Source organism: Pleurodeles waltl, chromosome 6 (assembly GCF_031143425.1).
Source record: "Pleurodeles waltl isolate 20211129_DDA chromosome 6, aPleWal1.hap1.20221129, whole genome shotgun sequence".
In the NCBI taxonomy this organism is placed as follows: Eukaryota; Metazoa; Chordata; class Amphibia; order Caudata; family Salamandridae; genus Pleurodeles; species Pleurodeles waltl.
The window spans coordinates 1,256,102,305-1,256,116,363 of NC_090445.1; the positions used below are offsets into that span (position 1 = coordinate 1,256,102,305).

Genomic DNA, 14,059 nt, shown 5'->3' on the forward strand with positions numbered 1-14,059 from the left:
TGTTTTGGTACTTCCTGTTTACGAGGTAGTGATGCAGAAACCAGGATGGTTTTCAAATTAAGTGAAACCTCATGACCACAGACGTACACGTGTACTTAATGCACATAAGGAATGATGATTTCATGACTAACAGAAACACAGTATACTGTTTAAAAATGAATTACATTTTTGTTTCTGGGACAGCGGCTCAACAGTGCAAACTCTTTATCATTGTTACTGCTCCTGCTAGTTATGATTTGTAAAGGTCCAGTGCTTAATTTGTGCTTGTTGTTTCCGGTGCTGAGCACCGGCACTTATTTTTGAGGGCCGGCGCTTTCTTCTGCCTCAAGCATTTGCTGCAAGCAAAAGACACATATGAGATAGACGGAGGAAGGGAAAAACGAAAAGGCGTCACAAAGGGAGAAAGTAGAAAGCTGCTGGAGTGAGTTGAAGGTGCAGGGGTGGCTTTATATGGACAGAAGCGTCCCGTGATGGCTTTAGGATTACGCCGCCTCAGTATTCTGTGATGCCACATGTAATTGCAGCAGCCGCGGGTTTAAGAGGAGGATTTTGAGCACCGGCACATTTTTATTTACAAATTAAGCACTGTAAAGGTCTCGATGTGCTTTTAGTTGTTTTCTGCACTACTACTACTCACCAACTCCTCCTGCGATGCCCAACCAGCGCTGCTCTCACCCGCGCATGCTCAGGAACGGCTCCTCTCAGAGCCAGAGTAATATGTTATTTCGCTGCCCAGACATTGCATGCCTTTCACTGCAGTTGAGTTTGCTTTGTGTCTTTTCCTGCCGTCCAGCGAATCACAACATTGCTCTTTGAAGTAAAGAGTATTAGACTTGTATTACAGTATATCAAAGCAGCATTGGGGCTGGCTTGAGCAGGCTAACTCAACGCTCCATTGGAAACAAGGCAGTAAGGGGCATATTTATACTCGGTTTGCGCCGGAATTGCGTCGTTTTTTTAAACGCAATTCCGACGCAAAACTAACTCCGTATTTATACTTTGGCGTTAGACGCGTCTAGCGCCAAAGTCCATGGAGTTAGCGTCATTTTTTAGCGTGGACACCTACTTTGCGTTAATGATATGCAAGGTAGGCGTTCCCGTCTAAAAAAGTGACTCCGAGGCATGTGCGCCGTATTTACACACCCGGGCAAAATTCACGCCCGGGAGTGGGCGGGTCAAAAAAAATGACGTCCAGCCGCTTTTGCGCCGTTTTTTAGCGCCTGGACAAGGCAGGCGTTAAGGGACCTGTGGGCTCGGAAGGAGCACAGAGGTGCCCTCCCATGCCCCCAGGGACACCCCCTGCCACCCTTGCCCACCCCAGGAGGACACCCAAGGATGGAGGGACCCATCCCAGGGACATTAAGGTAAGTTCAGGTAAGTATTTTTATTTTTTTGTGGCATAGGGGGGCCTGATTTGTGCTCCCCTAGATGCCACTATGCCCAATGACCATGCCCAGGGGACAGAAGTCCCCTGGGCATGGCCATTGGGCAATGGGGCATGACTCCTGTCTTTGCTAAGACAGGAGTCATTTCAATGGGGGTTGGTCGAAAAAAATGGCGCAAATCGGGTTGAGGCGAAAAATTTGCCTCAGCCTGACTTGCACCATTTTTTGGCGCCCAAGCTCCATATTCCCCTACGCCGGCGCTGCCTGGTGTATGCCATTTTTTTTCACGCACGCCAGGCAGCGCAGTTTTGCATCAAAAAGTATAAATATGGCCCTAAGTCCCCCAGACGCTCTGTTACGACGGGGATCGGGGGCCTTTAAAGTGCGTATGTCAGATTGGGCTCACTAACGCTCTGGTCCAGGGCACCTTAATTCACAGCACTCCTGTCTTGTCCTCTTTAAGGATTACAAGAAGAAAACCATGCTGCATCCTCTACACAGATGTAACTGTGAAATTGCAGCGCAGCTCGCATACGATTTTATAAATGTTTTCAGTTGTAAGGAGGATTAAAAAATCTAAGGATCAAATGTTGCATTTACCAGACATTGAGTGGCAGCATGTAGATGGCGCAGCATGTAGATGGCGCGGCAATGGTCATTTGCTCCTATAGAGGAGCTGCCACTGTACAACTTTAGTGTTAGTAATTCTCAGGTTTATTTATCCCTCAGCAGGCTGTACTCTTTTCCAACAGGGCAGGCGAGGAGTATACTCCGCTGCCCCGGAGGCGGTGGTGTGAGAAAACGGGAGAAGGCCCCCTGCAAAGAACACTCAGGCTAAGGCCTGCACAGGTCTTTGTTATGCCACTGCCTGGAGGATTATAGACCACAATATTCAGAGATATCTGTCTGTGTAGAGGAGATCTCTGGGCCACCAAAGCACGTTTTTTTTAAACTTCATATACTTTTTTAACTTCTTTCTAAACTTTGTGTTATTTCTTTTGTTGCTTGTTCATTACATAAGAGATGACTAATCATTTCATTTCTCCTAAACAAATTAAATGTTTTAAATTTGTTGTAGTATATGGAGTACATCTTAAACCTCAGGGCTTTTTCCTTGTCTGCAACTTCAAGTACTTTTGATGGAACCGATTCTTCCTCCACCTCTTTTGGTCACTGCTTTTCCACTTCTGCCATGAGTACTTGTTCAGTTGCATGCCTGATTTTTTTTTTACTATTCTACTTATGCCATCCTTTCCATTCTGGGATGTTCACTTTATAGGACGTGGTCCTACAAATTGCATGCATTTTTCATGCAGTTATTTTCTTCTCGCCTCTAAATTTGGTGGAAATGTCCACACTATTGATTCTCCTGCAGTATCATTTGCTCTTCCACCTTGGAAATAGTTGACACTTTTGATTCTTCTTTTTCTCTGCATGCATTAGCAAGAGACTGTCCTTGACTGGATGTTGCTGCTTGCTGCCTCTGTCCAATTAGTCGTCCAGACATTTTGTACATATCAAACGTCTCCCTCTCTCAGTCTCTGGGTAGAAAGTGAAAATGATGTTCTCCAAAGGGCTTTCTGTTTTCTACCGGCTATGGATTATTTGGTGTATGTAACCAATCACATGACTTCCTTGAGTTTTTTTTTCTATTGAAGTATTCACTGGTCCTCCATGGTTCTAACAATAGCCACATTACTAAGGAACCAAGAGTCTTTTTGATAGGATCTGTTGAGTCTATACATCTCCCGGCCCTAATTGCCACCCCCAAAGCAGAGAGGGGGAGTAAATCCTGTGCAGTGTTCTATCTCCAGAATCCTGACTCTGTCTCTAAGGGCCATAGTAAAAAACAAATTCAACAGTAGAGGGTTGAGGAAACAGTAGTCCGAAAGGGCCCTAAGCAGGTTGCTCCCTTTGAGCTTTTAAATACCCAAGCCCCATATCCCAGGAACCCTCTGGCATGTGCCCCATATATTGGAATTCTGGAAAACGTACCTAGGCCAGATCCTTTGCACCCTGAGTCCCACACTTCATTATTAAATAAGGTTATGCATTGGGTGAGGAAGTACTCGGTGGACTTCAGATCTGTCTAGAGACATTTTAACTGTGAGAAGGGTCTCATTGATGGGCTCAACCAGCAAAGTTTCACCAGGGGATTGTATTGTCATTAACGTTAGAAATCCACAACTAGTTAGGGCTTTGTTTTATAATTTTTCGATATCAAGACTTGATTTGGGATCTATCAGAGAACAGCGGCTGGCATACTTTAATGGCACACTTTTTAATCCCCAGCATTTTCGCTCCAATAGGTCAGATAAGCAGACGTTTTGCAGCCCTCCTCAGTCCAAGTCTTTTGATTGCCTACTGCCACTATCTGATAGCTTTGAGCCTCTGAACTCCTTGGAGCAACTCGACTGACCATTAGCCAATGGAAATGCCTCCAGTGGAGATTGGGAGTCTGATTTGGCTCTTTTATCTAATTTGCAGCCTCACAGAACAGCAAATATCTCCTCTAATATAACCACTGGGATTATCTCATGCAATGTAGCAGGGCTCAGGGTCAAGACGGCTAAACCATATTGGTTAAGGCTTGTGGGTCAATATTCTTATATTTGTTGTGAGGAGTCTTGGCTTTTAGACACCCCTCATATTAATGGTTTTACCATCTACTCTGCCCCTGCAGTCAAGTCTTCATCAGGAAGGGCTATGGGGGGTTTGGTTACATTTATGTCTCTACTTTTAAGGGGGGTGGATGTATGTGTTGCTGATGCACAACCACATTGCCTGGTTCTTCACCTCAAATTAACTTATTCCCATGACGTGTTGTTGATTAATTATTACAACAATGTTTTTGATTCCTCTGACACTGGTATTATTGGTGGGATTAAGACTAGGATGCATAAATTACAGAACAAAAGTAAGAAGGAACTTATGATTATCTGAGTTGGAGATTTTAATGCCCATTTGTGTGAACCTACATTTTTAGACTGTTGCAGGATCTCTGATGAGTATGACTGACCTACACAGCACTTTAAATATTCCCGCTGTGAGAACGCACTCAACAGAATGCTGGCCGCCAACTCTATGATTTTTCCATCCCTGCAGTTAAGGGAGTCCCTACATTTTTGGGAGGAAGTGCGGAATCTACAATTGACTTTATAGTTGATTTAACCCCCTCTGTAGGGAAGTTTAGTGTGACACTAACTTGTATGATTGATCATAACCCCCTAATTCTGGAAAATAGGATGGGCCTGGATAAGCGTTCTGGTGTTGAGTTCTGGCAACAAGAGCTGAGGCCTCATGGACAGAAAGGCCTGACTATTAAGTGGGAAAAAAATGGATAAATGTAGCTTTTACAGAGACCTGATGATAAATAAGAAGGAAGAGGTTAGGTTTGCTCTGGGGGAAAACAACCCTGCACATAAAATCATTGAGGCATTTTCTGCCTTAACATGTTAAATGGCAGATAAGTTACAGCAAGTAGGTGTCTATAAATATAGGCACCCTCGTTGGTGCAATCATGCATGCATGTCCACCTTCAAAGCCCTAAAGAAGGCCATTGGCACTTTCCCACGTAATCAAACCGCAAACAGATTGGCAAGAAAGACATACAAAGAGATCCTTGTTGCCAGGAATAAAGAACTGAGGAAGAAGGCCTGGAAAAAGCTTATCGAAGCAAGCAATATTAGAGCTATGAAGGCTTTTTGGCGAGTGGTTAATTCCACCCCAATGGCTGTTAAGAATAATGCCATAATTGATACTGTCATCCCAGCCCAAGGGTGGCGCTGTGTTTAGCAGTCACAAAACTTTCCATTTGAAAGCACCTGATGAAAAGTTTTGTGTGTGTCCAGCTATCGGGGAAGCAATTAAAATATCAAGATACCTCTTGTGATTAATGTTCCTGCTAGGGAGAGAAATGGGAGTTTAGTCTTGGCAGCTTTGACTCTCCATAAAGTACTGTAGAGGGTTAATGTGCCTGCTGCAAAAAAACAGAATGATATTTTGTGTGGATGGCTGAGTGGATTAGTAAAGCCGGCCTTTACAAGTGCTTTAAAACAAATGAATGTATGTGAAAGGGGGGTTATGGAGAGATAACTGGCACATTTGCCGGGTGGTAGTGAGGGATCTGAGTAACTGGTCATGGGGTGGGGGGTGCCCAAAAATGGGGCTATAGCAATTGTACGAGCCTTCAGGTAGTGGAGAATAAGTTTCTGAGGAGGTTATTAGCAGTTCCCCAATAACCCCGGCCACTTTTTGTCATGATGAAACTGGTCTGAGGGGCATAGCCGACTATATAAGTTTGCAACCTCTATTGCTTTGGTTAAGAGTCTGGTTACATCCTGAAGCTCAATTTTGTAGATCAGTGATTTCGAACTGTTTGTCACTGACTCAGTCTATGGATATTCCCTGGCTCAGAGATGTTAGTTCTTTATTCTCCTGTCTTTGGTTTGGGGAATATTTCCATGCCCCTAAGTGTATACCAGCCAAGGCCAATGAGAGGACTAAGGAGCTCTATTGGCATTCTATTGCAGAATCAAATTTGACTAGTAAGGGGATTTGGAGAGCTTGTTCGCACAGCCCCCACACCTTGAGCTATATCTTACTATCATTCCTTTAGAGCAGGACAGGTTTTTATTGACTAGATTTCGTTTGATGTTTCATGTGATGGTAACTCTCCCAAAAGCACTTTGCGATTTGTTCTATTTTGTTATCTATATACTATACCTAGGAGAAGGTTTCTACATCCTGTGCTTTTGTCTTCAGGCATTAGGTCCAGCTATTTTGCCTATTCATATCTGCGTGACTTAGGAAGTGAAGGGACGATACATGGTGTGTTAACTTTTATACTTGATGCTATTCGAATTTGTAAGTGTTATTAATCTTTGTAATATGTGTTTATCCTGATAGCCTGACTGACTGTTCTGTGATTTATGTGTGATCATGGATGCAAGATTTCAGCTCCGAGTTGAGAAATCCAGAAAGGAGTTCTGAAAACCCTTGTAACTTTTTAAAACGTTCTTTAGCATGAAAATGCACTTTGATATGTTGTTTGGAAGTATAGGTTATCTAAAGTCAAATAAAAATCACAGAAGTAGTGCTATATTTCAATGTTTCCACACCTTAGGTATTCCAAGATTTGTGGTACCCAAAACCAGAACTGTTAATCCACAACATGCTGGATCCACCCACTGGATCTGAGAATTTGTATGGAACATTCCAAAGTTTGATTGGTTCATGAAAATATATTGCTCCAAATTCAAATAATTGTTCACTTTGTTGCACACATTACTGTACTCCTTGGTAAGGAAAACTGTTTGGTAATCCAGATTTCATAGTTGTTTTCTGTGTTTTTATTTTTGGGGGGACTAAAACTTTAAAATCAGGAGAATATGGAGATGAGTGAAAGAAAGAACTAGAAAATGTTATCACTGACCCATTAAGATTGCCATCAGAGTCACCATTCCATGGGGTCAAAAAAGTTTGTTTCCAAGTATGTAACAAGCAGTTTGTGGAGCAATAATAGCAGAGGAAAGTACAGTTTCTGGGCATCTTCAATGCACAAATACTTTAATGCTAGACAACAGTTACATTTTGAAAGAGGAAAAGGGGCACTGAGAGGCAAGACACCCCCAACCCTTCTGTGTGAAACAAGAATCACCGCCATACTTTTTTGGGAAATAGTTTTGTGAAGATTCGTCAAACAGTGCTAAAGCTATAGGCAAGTCAAAAATGCTTTTTCTATGGAAGCATGGTCCTAACTATAACTACCTAGGGGTAATATATATATATATACACATATATATATATATGTATATATATATATTTTTTTTGTTGCTATTGACCTAGTCCCTGGCTGTAAACTATGGGAGGCAATGAGGGAAAATGGGGTTCCCACTCACCATCTGGACACGGGTATATGACTGCATCAGTACACTTATACCCAAGTCTGATGGGGTACTAGGATCAAGTTAACAAAATGGATAGGAGTACACAAAGGCGTACGCCAGAGGTGCGTGCTCACCCCAGCTCTATTCTTTTTGCACCTTAACAATGTATCCACCTGTCTGGAGGACAGCAAGTTTGTTGCCCCAAGATGGCCACCTGGAAGATTACTCTTCTGCTTTTCACAGATGACGTTTTTGTGTCTAAAATCCAGAGTGGCTTGCAATCTCTGGTGGATAGATTTGCGGCATTTTGTGCCAATCGAGGGATGGTGATAAACCATTAAAAAACAGAATTCATGACCATGATCCCCCATAGAACATTTAGGGGCACAATAACGCTTGAAGGAAAGTCCCTAGATAAGGTCATCAAGTTTGAATACCTGGGAATTAAACTAACTAGGGCCAAGGCCTGGTCTTCCCAGGTCAAAAAAAGCAGCTTGAATTTAGCCCGCCAAGCCTTTGGTATCATAAGACTCTACAAGTCTTCTCAAGTCAGGCATATCTCTCCTGCTCTAAAAGTATATAGGGCCAAGGCAGACGGCAGTGCCCTGTACTGGACAGACTAGTGGGGCTCTTCAAGTCTAATTCAACTTGGTATAGCTGAAAACACTTCTTTAAGAGCCCTGGTTAGCCTCTCCAAAAGTACACCCCTAGTACCACTACGCAGGTATATGTACATTAATCCAATGGTGCACAAAGTCCAGTTGATATCCTTACTGTGCTCCTGCAGGATGAAGTACACATTGGTCTTTAAAGAAACAGTGGCATTTAATAAATTTGTCAAAATCAAGTGGGCAGGCTATGTAGAGGACCCTTTGACCCCGATCAGCCTAGGAGAGGTTTGGTTTGATAACACCAGTAGGACAAAACTATCCAGAGACACACTTTAGGAAGTTTCCTGGGGCTATAGGTGGGACAGTGAAGTAAGGAATGAGAATCAAGGCTCTTTAATCTTGACTTCAAGCCCCAAACTGCGGGCCTCATTATGAGTTTGGCGGGAGGTGGAGGTCTCCACTCCGGTCTTCCGCCCACTAGCCCTTTATGAGTTTACCGCAGGGCAAGTGGGAAACTACCCACTCGTGAAAAGGGCATGAATGAGAGTAATGAAAATACTATCTCATCACTGGGTGATTATAACTCCACAATCTACTAGTTCTAATATTAACACAAAGTCCCAAAGCCCCACACTGTATATGTTTCCACAATCACCTTTATATTCCCCTTGACTCACTTAGGCTTTCTTTCACAACCAGGTTAAATACACCTTCCACTACCAGCATGACCTCAGGCAGGCAGTTGTGTAGGGATTTCTCTCAACCTTTCCAATGTGAAATTCTGCAACAACCTTTCCTCCTTCCCATACCCCTGCAACCCTAATTTTGTAGGTCAGTCCATACATGCTCCACTTTGACTGGCAAAGATCTCTTAGTTAGGATTGCCATGCCTCTAGACCCTATTGCAAATCCTAAATGCATTAAGCAGGTATACCTTTGATTACCAATGAATCTACAAAGTTGCCAATCAGGTGCATCCGAGGGCCGGATTTAGAGTTTGGTGGATGGCATTACTCTGTCACAAAAGTGGCGTATATCTCGTCTGCCGTATTATGATTCCATTATATCTTAAGGACATTGTAATAAGGCAGACGGGATAACCGTTACAATTGTGATGGAGTAACCCATCCTTCCAACTGTAATCAAGCCTTATATCTGATTTAATATGATGTGAGAACTGGAGGACTACAGCTCCACCCTTTTAGGTTATGGCCAAGGCCATCAGCTTTCAGTCTAATGGTTTTCAATGCAGAGCTTTCCTGATCCACCTGCTCTTCTTTCATTTTTACACATATGCTCCATACCTATTGCTTTCAAAACTGCAAGTACTCAGTATCCAAGCACCATGTTCCACAACCTAACTCCAACCCTGAAGCTACACCATGAAACAGAAGGGCCTTGCTCATCACATTTCCAATGCTTGAGGTTCCTGCAGCCTTAACATATCAAATATAGTGACTAGGACACTGCAAAACTGAGTGATAGCAAGGTATGTCTATGGTGTGGGGGATTCTATGTAGCAGAGAATTCTTAACCCTGTTGTACAACCCTGTGGCAATGGTCTGAACACATAGTGTAACATTAGAATTTCACAAATGGTCTCGTAATTGTGTATATCACACAGCCCAGTTAAATCACTACTGAAAGACAATCATCTTGATTCAAGGGCATTAAAGTGGTCTGATTGTTACTTCTTTCTAGAGCTAAATAGTTACTCTTACTTTTCATAATTTCAAGGGCTTATCTCACTCATGTCATCCCCTCCCATTACACTGGACCAAGCCTGTCCCTATTTTATCAGGAGTTTGGTGGAAATCTACATCCTTTGTTGGACCCTCGCATCCCTTGGTGGTTGTCTTCTGGCTCATTCTTCTCCTCATTCGCCAAGACCTTCTGTTTGGTGCTGCATTGTCCTGATTGTTCTTTGCTCCTTTTCTCCCTATAGAGACCTCATCCTCTGACACTTTCCATATCTCATCTGGGTTGAGAAGGTGCCAAGACTTCCCTTAAGCAGTGACATAAAGTGCTGCGGACTAGAGGACTACAATCCCATTTTCTAAACTCCTGCTTCCTAGGATTAACAGTTTAATGCCATATCATTGTTGTTGGACTGTCTGCAATAAATACAGAAATAGCACGACCACTGAATTTCTCGGAAGTCAGTGGGATCTGGCTGACTGTAAAATGAGGTTTTCCCAAACTAAAATAAACACAAAACTCTTTAAAATCACCAGTGTACTTCCATCCACTACAACAGAGAAACGTAAAAATCATTCAAGACATTAAAATAATTTCTTCACATGAATATAAGCCTGCTGTAAACTTGTTCTAATTGAGACAACTATACATGTGGATAAAACACGTAAGCATGATCTAAGTCCAGCTCCGCACCATGGATCACACAAGACAGCAATATTGATATGTACTAGATATTGACCAACCAGTGTTTTGAATCTCTTGAAAAAGAAGCAAAAAAGGAAAGCATTGGAACCGTGACCTCGGACAAGAAATACAATGTACTACAAACCATGAAAAATTATCTAGATCCAAAATGTGATACTAAAACCTGGCAACATTCACAAATGACTCAGCCAATTATGAAAACACCAGTGGAATGACACACAGCTACTCAAAATAAAAAAGAAGTTCATGAAAACTGATAACCAGAAGAATCTTGAGTGCCTGAGTGAGGAGGAAGAGCAAGGTGATATTATATTTATTATGTCAACAGACATGTATGTAGCCGTATGGTTTCATGCCACTGGGTGAGGCAACTGGATGAGGAGGTCCAGCTTTAGACAACATTCACAGATAACCAAGTCTCAGTAGTTTTATGGAAAGTAGGCAAGGATGAGATATAGTAAGGCTGAGATGAAGAGGTTTTCAAAGGAATGCTGAGAGGAGAGAAAAACTGTGTCCATCAGATGGACCTTGTTAAATCTGGAGATAGTTAATCAAAGAGAAGAGATGGACCTTAAAATGTTTGAAGTGCTGAAAATACTCTGCAATACCTTTCCATAGGCTTACAGTAGACTATCTAGCAACCACAATACCTAAGGCTGGTAGACTTCTGCCAGGAAGACCTTGTGTGTCCAGATGTCAATCACTCATAGTTACATAATTTGAGTATAGAGGTATTAAGATGTAGCTAATTATAACAACCTTACCAAACTGTATCAGAAACTCAATGAACATCGTCAATTGCCTAAAGAAAACATGACTCAGAGTTTTGACCCTGTTACATTAGGCAATGTTGTAACCTAGAGTGCCACTGAACGAAATGTTTCATTGAAAGTGGTAAAATCCTTTTCATTTATCACATCTGTTAGATTTACCTGTCAAACTAACATGTTAATTAGAATGTTAGTGTGTACACTAAAATGATGGGGCTGATTCACAAAATTTCTAGAAAAAAGTTCAGGAGTTTACTTCTGCATGTTTACACCTACGGTTTAGAGTAAATATCTCACTTTTTGAAATACTGAAATATTTGTAAAAAACTATGTAACTAACTACGCAGGTTGTAGATATGAAGGATTATAATGAATTTGGAAAGGCAACACATTTCCAATTTCGTACACAGAAAGTTGATATAAAATGATTTTACCAAACAAATTAAATTTGACAACAGTGAATGTATTTGTTCACCATGATAAACACCTTTCCTGCCACCAAGAAAGTTGGTGATGTTCTTGCCCCATTTCCACAATGGAAGTGCACTTGTACGTTTACCAGGAGTAAATTCTGTGCAACCACTGCAACTCACACTTTAATTCCAATGAAACATTCATAATATGCTCTCAGAAGAGTAATCAAATACTCAGATTTTAGAATACAATTACCATGTGGCTGGTCTCTTTCTGAGCACACACCTGTTCCACATATGCACACGTTTTTCTATTACACTCCCACAGAACATAGGGCCCATATGACCTGGGGTCTGATGTACAAAAGACGCTGAGTGGTTGGAATTTTTAAATAGCATTCTACGTCACGTGTCAATGTTTATATAATTTTTTTATGACTAAAGAAACCTCAAAGAAAAAGTAAAAGTATGTTTTTCGGGATCTTGCACAAAAAATAAATGAAAAAAAGAGCAAGAACTATCTGATGTCAAAAACAGAAAATATAGTCAGAGAAACAGTGTGTTAGAGAGTTTAAGGCTGTCAAAAAGTATCGGTTCTTATGCCTTCTTTAGTTCCTTTGCACAACAAACCCGTGTAAACTCCCTGAATCAAGAAACAATGGCTAAATCAGGAATTTCATCCTGCTGACTATGTTTACTTCTCACACTACACACGGTAATTAATGGAACATAACATTTACTGCTTCCTGCTGATACGTTTTTGTTGCTTTATTGGCCACTGGGGAGGGAAAGATCATTCATTTCCGCACTGAATGGGAAATTGTCAGAGTTAGAAATTTCATGTATAATCAGGATGCAGGAAATCATGCCAGCCTTAGTTGCATGGCGCAAAAGCTGCGATTTATCATCTGCCAAAGAAAGGTCGCAGTCAAAGGCTTGGCATGCAGCGTCCCAGCGGCCTTGCGAGTTGAGTTCAGCTTTTGTTTAACCAAACGCAAAAAATATTTTTATTTCCAGAAATTCACATTAGTAGATCTGTGTGTGTGTGTGTGTGTGTGTGTTGTTTGGAAAGTAAAATATGTAAATATAAATACTTATGGAAGTTTATATAAAACGTAATGTTATCCTATCTTCAGTAATAAAAACAGCAATGTTTACCATTTATACAACGTCATGTTGTTGAAGAAGGTTTTAGTGAGTAGTGTAATCTCTGTGTTTAGCTGGACATATCCTGCATAGTCTAGAGTGACCACGTGTGTGTTTGCGATCATAGGAGTGTGTATATTGTGTAAAACAGCTCTGTATTCAGTGGTTGTTCACTAGAATAGAAATGCATTGTGGGCTGGATCCCACAACATTACGTTAAGGTAGTGATTAGAGATGGAATGCCAATGGTGAGAGTCTTTGTGACTTTATTCTACATTATCTAGATCAGGGATACTCAAAGTCCGGCCCGGGGCCGCATGCGGCCTTCCTGATGTTTAATTGCGGCCCCCTAGTGCACAGTAGCACTCAGCTGCTGTTCACTAGAGAGAGCAGGAACAAAAAGAAAGCTGCGACACAAACCGGTATACTTTATTTACATGTTAATTAAAGTAACAGTATAGAAGAAAAGGTGTCCTAGAAACCTCTCATTAGAAACACCTTTAGTTTTAGACATCTTGCACCTAACATGCCAAAACTTGATCAACTCTGCAAACTTTAAAAAAGTGTATTTTATCAACATGCATGAGGATTTTACCTTAGAAGACCAGATTATATCACTGCATTAGAGGCATTAGCAGTGACAGTTTTCAAACATGATCTTGGAAACATTCATGCCACCCCCATTTGGAAAACAATGTCAATATTGTCAGGTGCACCTTGTAAGTAGTCTTGTTATATAATTGGAACAACATTATAGTTTTGTACAGCACACATCCTGAATTTGTATGTGTCAAGGGTCTCTTTTATGTGGTAGTGAAGAAAAGGGAGGCAAAGTGAAATCAACCAGTTGCCTAGGATCACACAATTTGGTTAGGTGGGGATGCAAGGACTGATAACTTGGTTTCACATTTTGTAATTCACCCACCAGATGAGTGTCACTTTCCCTCTCATGTTTAACATTAGATGTTAATGCTTTGACTTTAATTCTAGGGGCATCAGAATAGAGCATTGATGGCAGACAGAAACCATGGGAAGGCTCATTTTGTTGTCCATACCATGCAACTGCTTCACGTCCCCCTACACCAACCTTTCATCACCCCCAACCCTCGCAGTACTGGCATCTGTTCGGTCCTCGGGCATGCCACAGACAGAACTTTGTGCCCCCAGTGAAATGTTTGCGAGTACCCATGATCTAGATGCAAGTGGAAATGTACATATTATGTTGTGGATTTCCCGTGTGTTGTAGCCGATTCAGGCCACGTTTCATGTAGCAGGTCTTTGTTTTTCCTTGGCCCACCAAAGGGACAGTGTCATGCACCCTTCCTCAAAACGCCCGTGCGTGAGCAGGTCATACATCCTCTTATCGTCAGTAAAGTATTTTAGGTTTCTCCCTAGTAGAGCATACATATTTGTCTGTCAATATCACTGCAACTCAATATTTTT

General features: G+C 41.6%; 1 protein-coding gene across 1 annotated transcript in view; it reads right to left on the reverse strand.

Annotated features, from left to right (window-relative positions):
* Positions 1-14,059, reverse strand: part of LOC138301758 (cadherin-23-like) — a 1,629,754-nt gene that overhangs the window by 999,355 nt on the left and 616,340 nt on the right. The gene's annotated exons all lie outside the window — the stretch shown is intronic.